General features: G+C 40.5%; 1 long non-coding RNA gene across 1 annotated transcript in view; it reads left to right on the top strand.

Annotated features, from left to right (window-relative positions):
- The window catches only part of LOC118294095, a 100174-nt gene that overhangs the window by 2894 nt on the left and 84250 nt on the right, over positions 1-13030 (top strand). The window contains exon 2 of the long non-coding RNA XR_004787991.2: positions 9382-10832. This is a non-coding gene — a long non-coding RNA (uncharacterized LOC118294095). The remainder of the gene's footprint in view (positions 1-9381; positions 10833-13030) is intronic.

The raw sequence follows: 13030 nt of genomic DNA, 5'->3' as shown, positions 1-13030 counted from the left end.
GAAAGTATGAATTACATACAGCACTATGGCTTTAATCCAATTTAAATTAAAAAAAATAGTTTACTACCTATAGTGTGTATATATAGATATTTTCATCCTTGTACAGAAGCCTGATACAGTTTGTTATATTACTTACATTTAATTATGTGCATATAATCTCGATTTAAAGCTGTTCATGACTGAATATTTGCCTCCATCTAGTGGTAAAAGTCTCTCAGTACTCTCAGTACAATCACAGGAGCTTTACCTGGAACGTTAAACCCTCTCAATCACTTGTGCTTACATGTACATGCACACACACACAGAGCTACAGGTACACTTCATATGCACCATATAATGCATCTACAGTACATTTTTGCAAGTAAAGCAGGTACTGCTTCTTTTTAGCAACTGTAGCCAATAGGATATGGACTTCTCAAGGAATATGAATAATGAATAATAAGGGATAATGGCTAAATTATTATTATATAAGTATTATTAATAACATTAATTGCACAGTAAAGATGGCTGGAATGTGCCTTATAGATAAACTTACTGCATTTATGGCGCATAATTTATCTGCGGATTTACATGCACGGCATGGTAATACTGTGATCGAGAATGATTAGATTGACATAACAAAACGCTCCCTTTGAAAAGGAAGTAATTTCTATCAGAACCTAACTCAGTTGTGGATGGCATCTTCCCGGCCAGTTGGGGTGGGAGGAGAGAAATAGGGTAGAGAGGAGAGAAGGGTGGAAATAAAGGGAGAGAAGAGAGAGAAACCAGGAACAGTTGTGTAACCATTGTAATGAGCATTGTCAGACTGGTTCTTATAAAGACAGAGACTGACACTTATTGTTGTAATGATGTTGCTGCTATTCTTCTTCTTCTTATTATTATTATCATTATTATTATTGATATATGAATAACAATATATTTAATGCTGATGATAAATAACAGGGTCATGATCATAATAATCCCTACAATTACAATAGCTCCTGGCCTGATAATGCTTGTCAGTGGCTCAGGCCCTATTAATAATAATAATAATAATAGTAGTAGTAATAATAATAATAATTATAATAATAATAACAGTTGAGTAGTGTCGGATTTGGCGAGAGAGAGAGACAATTTCCAATTTCCCATTCTTGTCATTCTTAGTCATCTTTATCTGTTATTTTTTCTAAAGTACTGTTGTTCTCCATCATATCATGATAGTTATTGACTCTTACACCACAACAAATGTTATTGCGAGTAGTTTATAACATTTGAGAGATTAAAAAATAAAAAACTTGATGTGTTTAAAACAGGCTTTGATTAAAATTCGCAATTGCAATAGGAAGAAACTAATTTATTTTACTGTAAAGCTTTTAATAGATCAGTTTTGAACAGAACACAAAAGCCTAGTTGCCCACAAATGATTATTTATTTTTATCTGTACATTGTCACTGTACATGTGATGAAATTCTCAGGGCGGCTGTGGCTCAGGACGTAGAGCCGTTTGTCCACCAACCCGAAGGTTAGCGGTTTGATCCCAACTCACGCCAGTACACATGCCGTTGTGTCCTTGGGCAAGACACTTAACCCTAACTTGCCTCTGACGGCTCTTCCGACAGTGCATGAATGAGTATGAATGTGACAGAAAAATGCGTGGTAAATAGCAGCGCTGTATGTGTGTGTGAATGGGTGAATGTGACTTTCCTGTGAAGCGCTTTGAGTGGTCTTTATGACTAGAAAAGCGCTATATAAATACAGTCCATTTACCATTATAGTGTATGTATGAAGTTCAGTCGGACACCTTCAAATCAAAGCCATAACCTTTTGGAAAGAAAAGTTTTTTGTAGTCAAAGAAAACATGTTTGATAAAAATAAGAGCTTTATAGTTTATAAGCTGAATTGTGCGTGCACAGCAATTCTCCATTCGAATGCTCAAGCATACTGTGAACAAAGTTGTATTTTGGAGGCTTTATTATCACACTTGATTTCTCCCTGTCCTCGCAGCAATCATGTTTTGCTTGTGTTTTTGTAATTGCAACTATGTCAAGATCAACGAGTCAAACATACACATGTGCACAATTGTAGCATACATAGTTTGCAGGCACACACACACACACACACACACACACACACACACACACACACACACACACACACACACACACACACACACCATTCAACTTCTAGTTTTAATTTGGTTGCGGAGCATGTCGTCAAAGTGCCCTGTGGGCTGACCATATCAGGTCGTGACATTTGCATTTGACAGGAATCACATCAGACAGGGGTTAATACTGGAGAGTGGGTGGATAGAAAAAAAGATATAGTGGAAAAGGTTCCCCCACGCTCCTCCTTCGCCCCCTTCCCTTACTCTTTTTCTCCCCCATCCAATCCCATAGCTGAGGTGCTTAAATTAAAAAGGAAGAAATGCAATTTAAAGACATGGGGTAAACAATCACAAAACACTTGTTTCTGGAGGAGACACAATTTCCTGCTGCCTTGTCCAATTTCTTATGGCCTGGAGGGCTGCCGCATGCGTTTTAACACCTGGTTCTACACCGCTGATTAAAATTGTAATGCCAGTGTTGAATCAATCCATATGACATTTTGGAAATACACAAGTATCAGGACATTTTATATAGACAGCATTTTTTTTTCTGTTTTCATTTTCAACAAAAAAGGTGTAAGGTGGTGACTCACACTGGGTGTCACTGCCATGCCTTCCAACTGTTTGAAGAGAAGGGGGGGGAACTCTCAATATCCTAAACAAGTATAAATGTCATTATCTTTTTTTGTTTCCATAGTATTTACTCAAAAGCCATATGTAGCATACTGAATAACCTAAAATGGTTTTTAATGTGGTTTTCTTTGGTGATCGTCATTGAACGTAGCCTTGTTTACTTCATTTGTATCTTCCTACAGTAGTTGGAAAATAAGGTGCAGTTTCACTTATAAGGGGACATACGAATGACTGACTATCGCATCTCGGGTGACTGTCATCACTGTCGTTGCACCTTTGAGCTCAGATTCAAAACTGAAACAGCTTCTTGCACTTGCACTGCAAGATCAGCACATAAACTTGCCATGTAGGAAATTTGAAGAGCAACTGTCTCGCTGAAACATAAGAGAGACAGATAGGACAGGCATGAGGACATACAGCAGATCGGTGTGGAGAACTGACAATTGACAGATGATAAAGCAAATACAAATGAGCACAATTATTTTACAGTGGCTAGAATGAGTGAAGGGGGTAAGAGAGGAGAGCGAGAAAGAGAGAATGTCCAGATTTTTGTACCACTATTATAACAGTATAGCCCTCAGGCCAAACATCTGAGGCAGAGTGACAGATGGACCGTTGTTTGCTTCACACCACAGTAATGTTTTACCAGCCCCTGCGCCCATGTCAATCAATGGCCGGCATGTTCTAAAACATATTCAACACACAAAGAGAACACTTTGGCTTGAGGAAATGGATTGTCCGCAAGATTGGCGGGGGACTCTCTGCGTGTGTCAATCACCAAAGGCCCTTTGTTTTACACCCTGTCCCAAGCTTTGAGAGCAAAGACGTTTCCTTTGTCTTTTTCTATGTGATATAAACACATTACTTTGCTGTTTTACATTTGGATCGGGGCGAAAGAGAGACGTTTTAAAAAAAAGAAAGAGCTCAAACAAAAGTAGAAGTCTGTAGATTTTTCCCAGGAAGGGGATTTTGTCAAAAGCCACAGGTGAGAGCGGAATTCATCTCTGTGCAGCATGCTTTTGTGAAAATGCTAATCCACGCGCTTCACGATACGAGGATGATGAGTGCAGGATGAAAGGGATAAGGTTGGGGAGGCAGTCAGATTGTTAGCATTTGAAACCACAATTTCACACAACAGACAAGTGAAATCTGAGCACGCTGCCGGTCCCGTCCCTGGCATCGCATCTAAGCGGCGTCTCATCTCTCTCTTCCCGTCGCTTGTCCTTTCTTCCTGTCTGGCCTCTCCAGGTGCTGCACTATCTCACAGCGAACACAGGAATCCGTGAGCCATGTACATCCACGGCCCTTTGAAAGAGGAAGCCACTTTGCTGCTCATCTTGGAAAGCCCCTTTCCGTCGTTCCTCTGTGTTCCTTCGCGGAGATGAAGGGGGCTCCTGCTAGGAGAGCGGGGTTTTTGTAACGAAAGCCACATGTTGGGCAGGACAGCCAGTTGTAAGACAAGAAAGATCTTTGTGGCGAACAGAAGTGCTTGGCTGTCCTCTTGCATGCCTGTCCGTCAGCGCCGCTTCGCAGGCTGGACACCTGTACAACTGTAATTTTACACAAGCAAAAACAAAGGGGGGCATGTAAAGAGGGGATTATACCGATGTGTGTGTGTGTGTGTGTGTGTGTGACTTCAGTAGCTGGTGTTGAGAGCACCTCTTCTGAAGGGTAACGTTTGATGGAGAAAATCACCACCCTCCACCTCAAAAGAGTCCACCTCTCAGGAGGTGGGACTGATGTGCTGATCAAATGAATGTGACATTTGACACTAGACACTGAAAAAATTGTTGCCAGAATATCCAAGAGATGCCCTTTGACCTTGACAGAAGCCGGGTCATGAGCAGTGTGAGCACTCAAGTGAGGGACTGTGAATTTAGGATTTTTCAACATGATTGGATCTTCTTCTTGTAAAAGCTTCATCGGCGAGTGGAAGAAAAGAGAAGAGAAGAAAAAAAGAAAAAGACAGAAACATTGAATAAACAGCGGAGGGACAAATAGAGACACAAACCTGTTTGGGGATGAAAGGGGAGGTCATGGTTTTGGAATGTGACTGGGTGATAGTGAGCAGGAACAGGAAACAGATAAACTATTGCATTCAGCCCTTGTGTGTGCGCGCGCACACACACACACACACACACACACACACACACACACACACACACACACACACACACACACACACACACACACACACACACACTTAGATACATGTACCCGGACTGCTAAGGGTCGAGTGTTAGTTGACAGAAACCACTGATCTGCCTCAGTGCTAAAACCTTGATAAGGCACTAGGACGTGTGTGTGTGTGTGTGTGTGTGTGTGTGTGTGTGTGTGTGTGTGTGTGTGTGTGTGTGTGTGTGTGTGTGTGTGTGTGTGTGTGTGTGTGTGTGTGTGTGTGTGTGTGTGTGTGTGTGTGTGTGTGTGTGTGGGAGCGATGCACATGAAATCTAAAGGCTTTAGAAGAAAGAAAGAAAACAAGGGCTACAGGCTGTGACTATTGATTTTTTTCTTGGTTTAACTGAAGTAAGGAAATCAAATTGTAAGAAAAAAAGCTTCCTAAAATTTTCCACCGTAAGAGGGGAAACTTGACAATGCTCACCACCAGACTGTCATGTGATACTCTGATTAAGAACCAGATCCTTCCACAAGCGTCACACTGGCTCCCGCAGTATAAAACAACACTGCCAGCTTCATAGTGCGGCAGGTGTTACGCTTCATAATTTAGTGGGAATAATCCATTATGTATATGATTTGGCTTGAATGATACTGACTAACAGGCAGACCCATTGCTTCAGCGGTCCACATATGTGCGAGTTACTCTCAGACGAAGACCATAAAATACACCTTCGCTTTTGGAATTTGTCTTCTTAATATATGGTCTGTATTTTCAAAAATGTAAATTATGTGGCACCACTTGGTCATCAACATCCAGGCTGACTTGAATGTCGCCACGGACCCTTGTTGTGTGTGATTCCCCAAATTCTTGTCAAGTGTTTGAGATTGCGTGATTGAGTTCCTTCTCTTCCTGCCTCCATTCTTGTCTCTTACCAGTTCCTTTTCAGAGTAATTCACTGTACATCTCTAGTAATATACCGCACCATCACTAGTCATTCAAAAGCAGCAACGACGGTTTCAAAAGCAAGCTTTGTCGCAATTAGATGACTCACATCATATCACCAGACAGGACAGATATCAAGTAGACAAGCCTGGACAGAGAAGGAAGAGAGAAACAGATGGTTAATTATTTCTCTTGACAGCAGATTGAAAAATGTCGCCTAAATCAAAATGACTCTCCTTTGATAGGAACAAGTGGTCAGAAAATTTGTTTATTAAAAAAGGGGATGGGGTGTCAGATTGATGAAAGGCTGATGTCATATTTCTTGTCAAATGTTCATGGTAAGTTTTGGGGGAAATGTCCTTACTTGTTACTACTTCGTTTTCGTTACCATTTCTAAGCACAACATATTCTAAACCCCCCAACCCCCCTGATTCCCCTTTTCCGACTCTTGTCATCGGGTCCCGTTCATGTGCTGTTTAGTCTAATTGACCATCAATGGTGGAGACAAAGGTTTCAAAGCACTAGGATTTTCGATTCCACGCTCTCGTCTCTTTTCCTCAGTCATTTCCTCCTCTTCTCCAAGACATCTCTAATCTCTGTGGTGGTGGTGATGACAGGTTATAGAGATTACGATTGTAGATAAGATAGTTCTAATCCTGAGACCTGGGAAAATATGCTTGTGGAATATGAATGACAGCAAAAAAACAACACGTTTCAAATAGGTTTTTAATAGTGAGTGAATATTTATATTATATATATATAATATATGTTTGTTAATAGATACAGTACATATGGGTTATTATTAGCTGCTACAATATGGAACCAATCATAAAGATATTTTTTTTTTGTTGTTGTTGTTGCAGTACTAGCTGTGAGCAAAAGGAGGAGCTCTAGTGATGTTCTTTCGACCACTTGGGGAGACCACTGGGAAGACAAAAAGACAAATGTTGCGCCTGTAAACGTCTACATTTGCATGAAAGTGTGCACAAGCCGCCGCACTGCACGTGTATGTGTCACTGCCGCATGCACATAATGTGTGGGTACCCCCCCTGCACAAATACCCACATGCATTTGTGCACATGATTTTTATGTATATGCATACTCGTGTTTAATACATGCATGTCCAAACATGTATTTAGCTTATGCCTGGGTGATAATGTGAATTCTGATACATCAACTAAAGACAGAGTTGTTGCGATGCAACAAATAATTACTAGTTAGGCTGGTGCTTTTGTCAGAAGTAAAATGTTGCTCTTTTACTCAGAATTAACACAAGGTGTATCTGCATGATGGCATATTAGTTGGTTGTTAATGACAATTTTACACAATGGTAAGAGACAGAATTTTACAATGAAATACCCTGACTGTCATGAACTCAGAGCTTTCCCACTTTTTGATATTTTGAATTTTAAAAGAAACAAAGTTGGTGAGTGAGTACAAGTGATTATTGTGGTGTCACCATGTAGAAACTCAGAAAATGTATATTGCTTGAGAAGAGAAGTCAGCAAGAGTTCGAAACACAATGGGAAAGTTTTACTGCAGTGGGTCCTTTTTGTTTCAGTGTATTTCAAATTAGAAGAAAGATGAAAAGGTGATGGAAATGTGCTCTTGTAAGGACTAATGATGTAAAACAATAAGCAAAAAAAACACATACGATTGCAAATTACATAGAAGAAGCAGAGGTCTAAGAATACAATACTGGGAGATATTACAAGCCTGACATCTGTTTTATAGTACGCAGCACTATAAGATAAAAGTTTTCACGTTATCACTTGTAGACTTTAGAGGGAGGAGGCTCTGAGGACAGCATCATTAAGCATAACGTATTTTTAGGAGGTTAAATCACACATGAAAACTATACAAAATTACTCTAAATCTATGTGTTTGTGATAGTGTTAGAGGAAGGATAATGTATGTGAATTGGGCATTATGAATTATGTCTCGAAAACAAGTGCCATGCATGACTCTACAAGATATGTCTTTGTCCACCGTAAAGACGTGAAGGTCAGTGTGACACTTTTTTCTTTTGTAAAGCAAAACTTAAAAACGAGGGATTCTCGAGGGAAACGGGATGATTTTTTAGTGTTGAAGAGGAAACGTAATTTTCCAATATGGCTTAATACAATGACATTCAAAAGCAGACAGATTATCAAGCACCAACATCCTTTCTTCTCATCTAAAACCCGGCTGTCTTCTAGCCCTTACACGCTGTTAAAACTGTCCCTGCACAATGGTCGACGCTGGTCTTGCAGCAAAGAAAACAATGGCCCGACACGCTCCTATCAAACTCTCGCTGAAATCCCCTTTTTACCCTGCTTTCATTCTGTGTCGGTCCGCCTTGTATCTGGCCAGGACTTACAAGTCTCCGGCTGTGACATAAGGGATCCTATGTTGTCCACTCCTAACAGATTACACAAGGACAGAAGACAAAAGGACCGCAACAAGGCCTGTGCATTTATTTGCCTTGGCAAAGAGAAAGGGAGAGAATGAAGGAGGGTTAAGAGGGTGATGGCTGGGAGCTGGAGGAAAAAGGAGAGTTAAGAAATAGTTATTTTTAGATATGAATATTTATGGAATCAAGAGCAGAGAGAGGACAAACACTAGAAGAAAGAGGAGAAGAAGAAGGGAGGATAGGGAGAGCTTTTTACTCTCTCTGGTTATCGCTGGTCCGGGCCGGCATCTTTATTCTACCAGGAGAAAATGCTAATCATCAATCTCAGGCTGCATGCTACGTCTCTGTTTAATAGCTGATAGGGAGTCTCCACAGGCTGCTTTGCCTCTTTGTTTAAAATGACATATAATGGGAGTGAGCCTTATCAGTGTCTCAATGCATTCTCTCCCTCTCCCAGTCTCTCTCTCTCTCTCTCTCTCTCTCTCTGGGATTGTGGTCCAGTGTAAGGGAATAAGGAATAGCAAACCACGATTGATTTTGAGCCAGGGATAACTTAATCCATCAATTTAACATGAAATGAATATGCAAAATGCAAAAGTGTGTGTGTGTTGTCAGGGGAGGGAGGGTAACCTCCTCAACAATGACAAAAGGAGGAGGCCAAATAAATGAATAAGAAAAAGAGAGAGAGAGAGAGAGAAAGCGAGGGAACATAACGGATGGGGATGGGTTTGTATTATTAGTTACTACCTACAAAAAATCACACTCATCTTCAAGGCAAATCCATCACCAGATGTTTTGTTTTTCACCATATTTCAAAATGACAGATAAGATGCTCTGGAGCCAAATCACAATCGCAATTCATTGTTGCAAACACATCAATAAATCACCTAATGAAATGCATTACCACCGTAACATTGTTAAAGATGAATCAGCGGGCCTGTAAAGACAACGCTCACAATGCCTCGTATGTGTGTAGGACAACTTCAGTACAAGGTCCAGGTATACTGGGGGGGGGGGGGGGGGGGGGGGTTCAACTCTGTAAACGAGTTGAACACTGAAGAGACACAACCTTGACTTGAAGCAAAAGAAGGGATGCAATAACTTTCCCCCATTTAAATAAAATGGAAGAGTTGCTGGTGTAGCGGAACAATGGAATAATGTTTCACATGAGCATATTCTTCCTATAAGTCTCGCTTTTCCTTTCATCTGCAGGTGGTGGTAGTGAGACAAGAAATGCAGCAATGTGACGAAAAAGAAGACGACTGCTAGCAAGTAACCGTGGACATGGGAAAAAAATGCAGTTTTTAAACTTTTAACTAATAAAAAAAATGTTTTATGAGGAAGAAAATAGTGTCAAGCATGTCTGTAAGACCTCAAGGATGTGCAAAATATGTTGAGGTGAGTAAAATTGAATTTAAACAGAGACTTGATCTGTTTCAAAAAAAGCTCCATAATGCCTGAACTTAATGGGAAGCAAGACCAAAAGCCATTCACTCTGTATGTCGGACCATTTTTACGTTTTTGTTTCTTATTTTTCAAACATAGCAAGTGTCTTGTTTGGCTCCTATGGCTGTAAATGGTCATCACTTCAATATTTCCCATCACATTTTCCCGTGATGTCACAAAACAGATCTAGTTTTCTGCTACGACTTAACTGACAAACATTGTCAACGTACCTATGACACTGTTACAGAAAGCTCTTCATTCAATAAGATTGTATTGATACCTGTGCCATAATAAATTCTGCTCATTCGTCCAATTCTTTATTGATTTTATGAACTTTAGTGGATCAATTTTCAGCAGCACACAGTGTAGAGACAAAGTATAGGAAAAAGACCTATTTACTTTTGGTAACAGACATTGTTGGGAAACTGTGGCACCCGTGCATAGTGTCATACATATGTAGCACCCTTCTAATTTATTTATACGTGTTTATCACATTTATTTCAGCTGATAAATTGTTCTGATGTGGGTCTTTACATTTATTGCTGCTGTTGATATTTGTACGGTTAATGTGGCGAAAGTATACGTTAGATACCAAAATGCCCTATGTTTTGAAAGGCCTTTGAACCCCTCAGGTTTCCTTTATTTGGGGGTTCTGAATTGTTCGGACAGGTGTCAATCAATTGATCTGTCATCGGGGATTAACCTGTCGGCTTGTCAGAGGGGCGGGGCTAAAAGAGAAAAGTACAGAGATGAGGAAAGAGAGACCCTGCGGGAAAAAGCGGAAATGAGACGACACTTCATGACCCGGAGAACTTTCAGTCAACTTCATAAGAAAGTGTTATTAATTATCGTTATCAACAGGGGGTTCGTGTGCGTGGTTCATGCGTTTTGGTCGTGAGGGTTCGCTACTGGCGCAGGCTGAAGACCACGAGGGGACTGTTGCTAGCTGTTAGCATCGGCCGCTGCTAATCAGGTGATGCAGCGGGATGAGGTGGGAACATCGCCACGTGCTGCCGCGTGTCGGAGGACGAGCCGGTGCAGGACGGTCAAGCATTGGGACGAGGCCCCGGTCGCGTCGCTGCCTCTGGGGAGAGGCCTTGGAGGAGACTGCTGGGTCGCTTCTCCGTGGTTCGGGTGTGAGTATGCTGACCTGCGGTTTCCGAAGTGGATTCCTGTATGAGCTCCAACCATAGGCTCCAACGTGGCCGCCATCACTGGTACAAACTCTAAACACCCTGGGTATTAAAATTAAGGTTTCTAATGTGTGTGTTGCTTTGTTTTAGAGGAGATTTGAAAAAAAGAGACTTGAGCCACAAGGTTTAGAAATAAAACAGTTTATTATTGCTCTCAATTCTTCTCATATGAATGTTTTTCCCCCCATGCTGATGATGATGTATCATGTAGAATAAGAGCTATAGTCATGGTTGAAATAAGCTGCATACTGTAACAGTATAAGTACATTAATAAACTAACCAGGCCTCTCTGCAACTTAGCCAGAGGCATCATCAAGGTGCATTATTTATTGTAAACCATCCAATTATCATATATGTATATATGTGTGTACTCGTAGCTCTCTCCAATTCGCCACCAATGCCGTAGGATATTTTAACAGGGTTTTCTATGAAAGTCATAAAATAGAGTACACATACATGCATGGAATTCATGAATGTTATGTAGAAAGATTATTGAGCATATTGCTGGTGTTTTCGAACTTACCTGTAATTACAATTATATAGAAATAACAAGTTGGCCTGTCGTCATCCTTCTTTTTGTGAAACTAAGCCATGTTTTGAAAAGTTTCTTCCTCTACTCTTTTAGTATATGAATCCGATGGTTGGGATAGTTTGGAACTGCTTCTCAACTTCTCCACCGCTTCTTGATTCACTTGTACCGTCTGTATAAATAATGGTGAAGTAAATCCCTACATTCGTTTTTTGAAACTTCTTGTTTGGTAAATGAGGTTGGGGGGGGCACACATGTAATTCTAAGATTGAATCATGTGAAAGCTATTAACCAAACGCAGTACACTGACTTTGATGTGTCTGGTATTGAACTGAAAGGTTTGTGTATTGATTATGTAATCCTAATTGACGAAAGCTGTCTGATCAACCAATATAATCTTGTTTAGGACCTTCTGTGGTATAATGATGATCCTTTGTCTGCATACGTCTGAATCTGTAAACGAGCACGGTGGACTATTGGGTTCTATGGTGACTCTCACCATCCAAAGGTCACACATTGTACTACGTGCTTCCTCCAACACTGTGGCCCTTCAGATTAATTACGTTTACGACTTGAAGTAGGAAATAAGTAGAGCTCATATGTCTCCACTGGGGCCAAACAACTGTATCTGACCAACTCCTACAGTATTGAAAATGAATAGTACAAATGCATATATCTCCATGAATGTGAGATATTTCACATCAATACGTATACATTATTTCATGAGAAACTGAGGAAATGTCTAGAAATGTTCAGGAAATGGATAAAAAAAATTAAATTTTAACTGAAACCACACCAAAATTGAATTGGTTCTTCTCTGACCCCACCCCTACACAAATTTCAGTGCAAATTGGTTCAGTAGTTGTTGCGTATTAATGCTTAGAAACAAACCAGAAGACAGGTAAAAACATAGCCACCTTGGCTGAGATAATAAATCGAGAATATTTAATTACTTCATGTCCATTTTTTGGTCCTGACTAGTGTATTTCATTGTTTGATTATCTACATTCTCGGACTCGAAAACCATTTGATTCATTCTATTTCCTGGCAGATGTAGGCTGTTTTTCAGATCCTATACTATCATTTTCAAAATATATAACTAAGTCAATTTCCAGGATATCTCACAAATTCATTTTAACACCCATACATTTTAGCACTGGGGTGTGAAAAAACTTCGCAAACTTGCGATTTGACCCTGCCTGAGTAATGACTTTAAATGGAAATCAAACGATCTCGCTAGATATTTCCATTTTCCTCACCGTCATGCACTTACAGGTTGCCACTGTTTGTGGTGGTTTCGGGTCAGCTGCTTGTCTGTCACATGATCAGGGAGGAAGAAAAACATTAACATTGAACATGGGCTGGAGCAGATGAAAGCTCTTGGCTTGACTGTCAGTGCTCTGAGGTGATGAGAGACGTCATTACTTATTCATGAGTCCTAAATGCAGAGTAGAGGAGATGGGCATGGCTGACCCTGAATCATAGGGGGTGGGTTGTGTGTGTGAGTGTGTGTGCAGGGGGATATTAGATGAAAGCTGTGTGATTGAATCAAACTCAGTACGCCAGCTGCGGTGTTGACTTCATCTGCAGGGCCATCTAAGATAAACAAAGAGCATATGCAATCTTTATTTATAAAACATGTCCCTTCGTTGTGCCCAGGCACTCCCCAAGTTTTTGACAGTGAGGCTAGACA

The sequence above is a fragment of the Scophthalmus maximus genome, chromosome 1 (assembly GCF_022379125.1).
Source record: "Scophthalmus maximus strain ysfricsl-2021 chromosome 1, ASM2237912v1, whole genome shotgun sequence".
Classification (NCBI taxonomy): domain Eukaryota; kingdom Metazoa; phylum Chordata; class Actinopteri; order Pleuronectiformes; family Scophthalmidae; genus Scophthalmus; species Scophthalmus maximus.
Note: the sequence above shows the minus strand (reverse complement) of the source record. Positions and strands in the feature narration are given on the sequence as shown.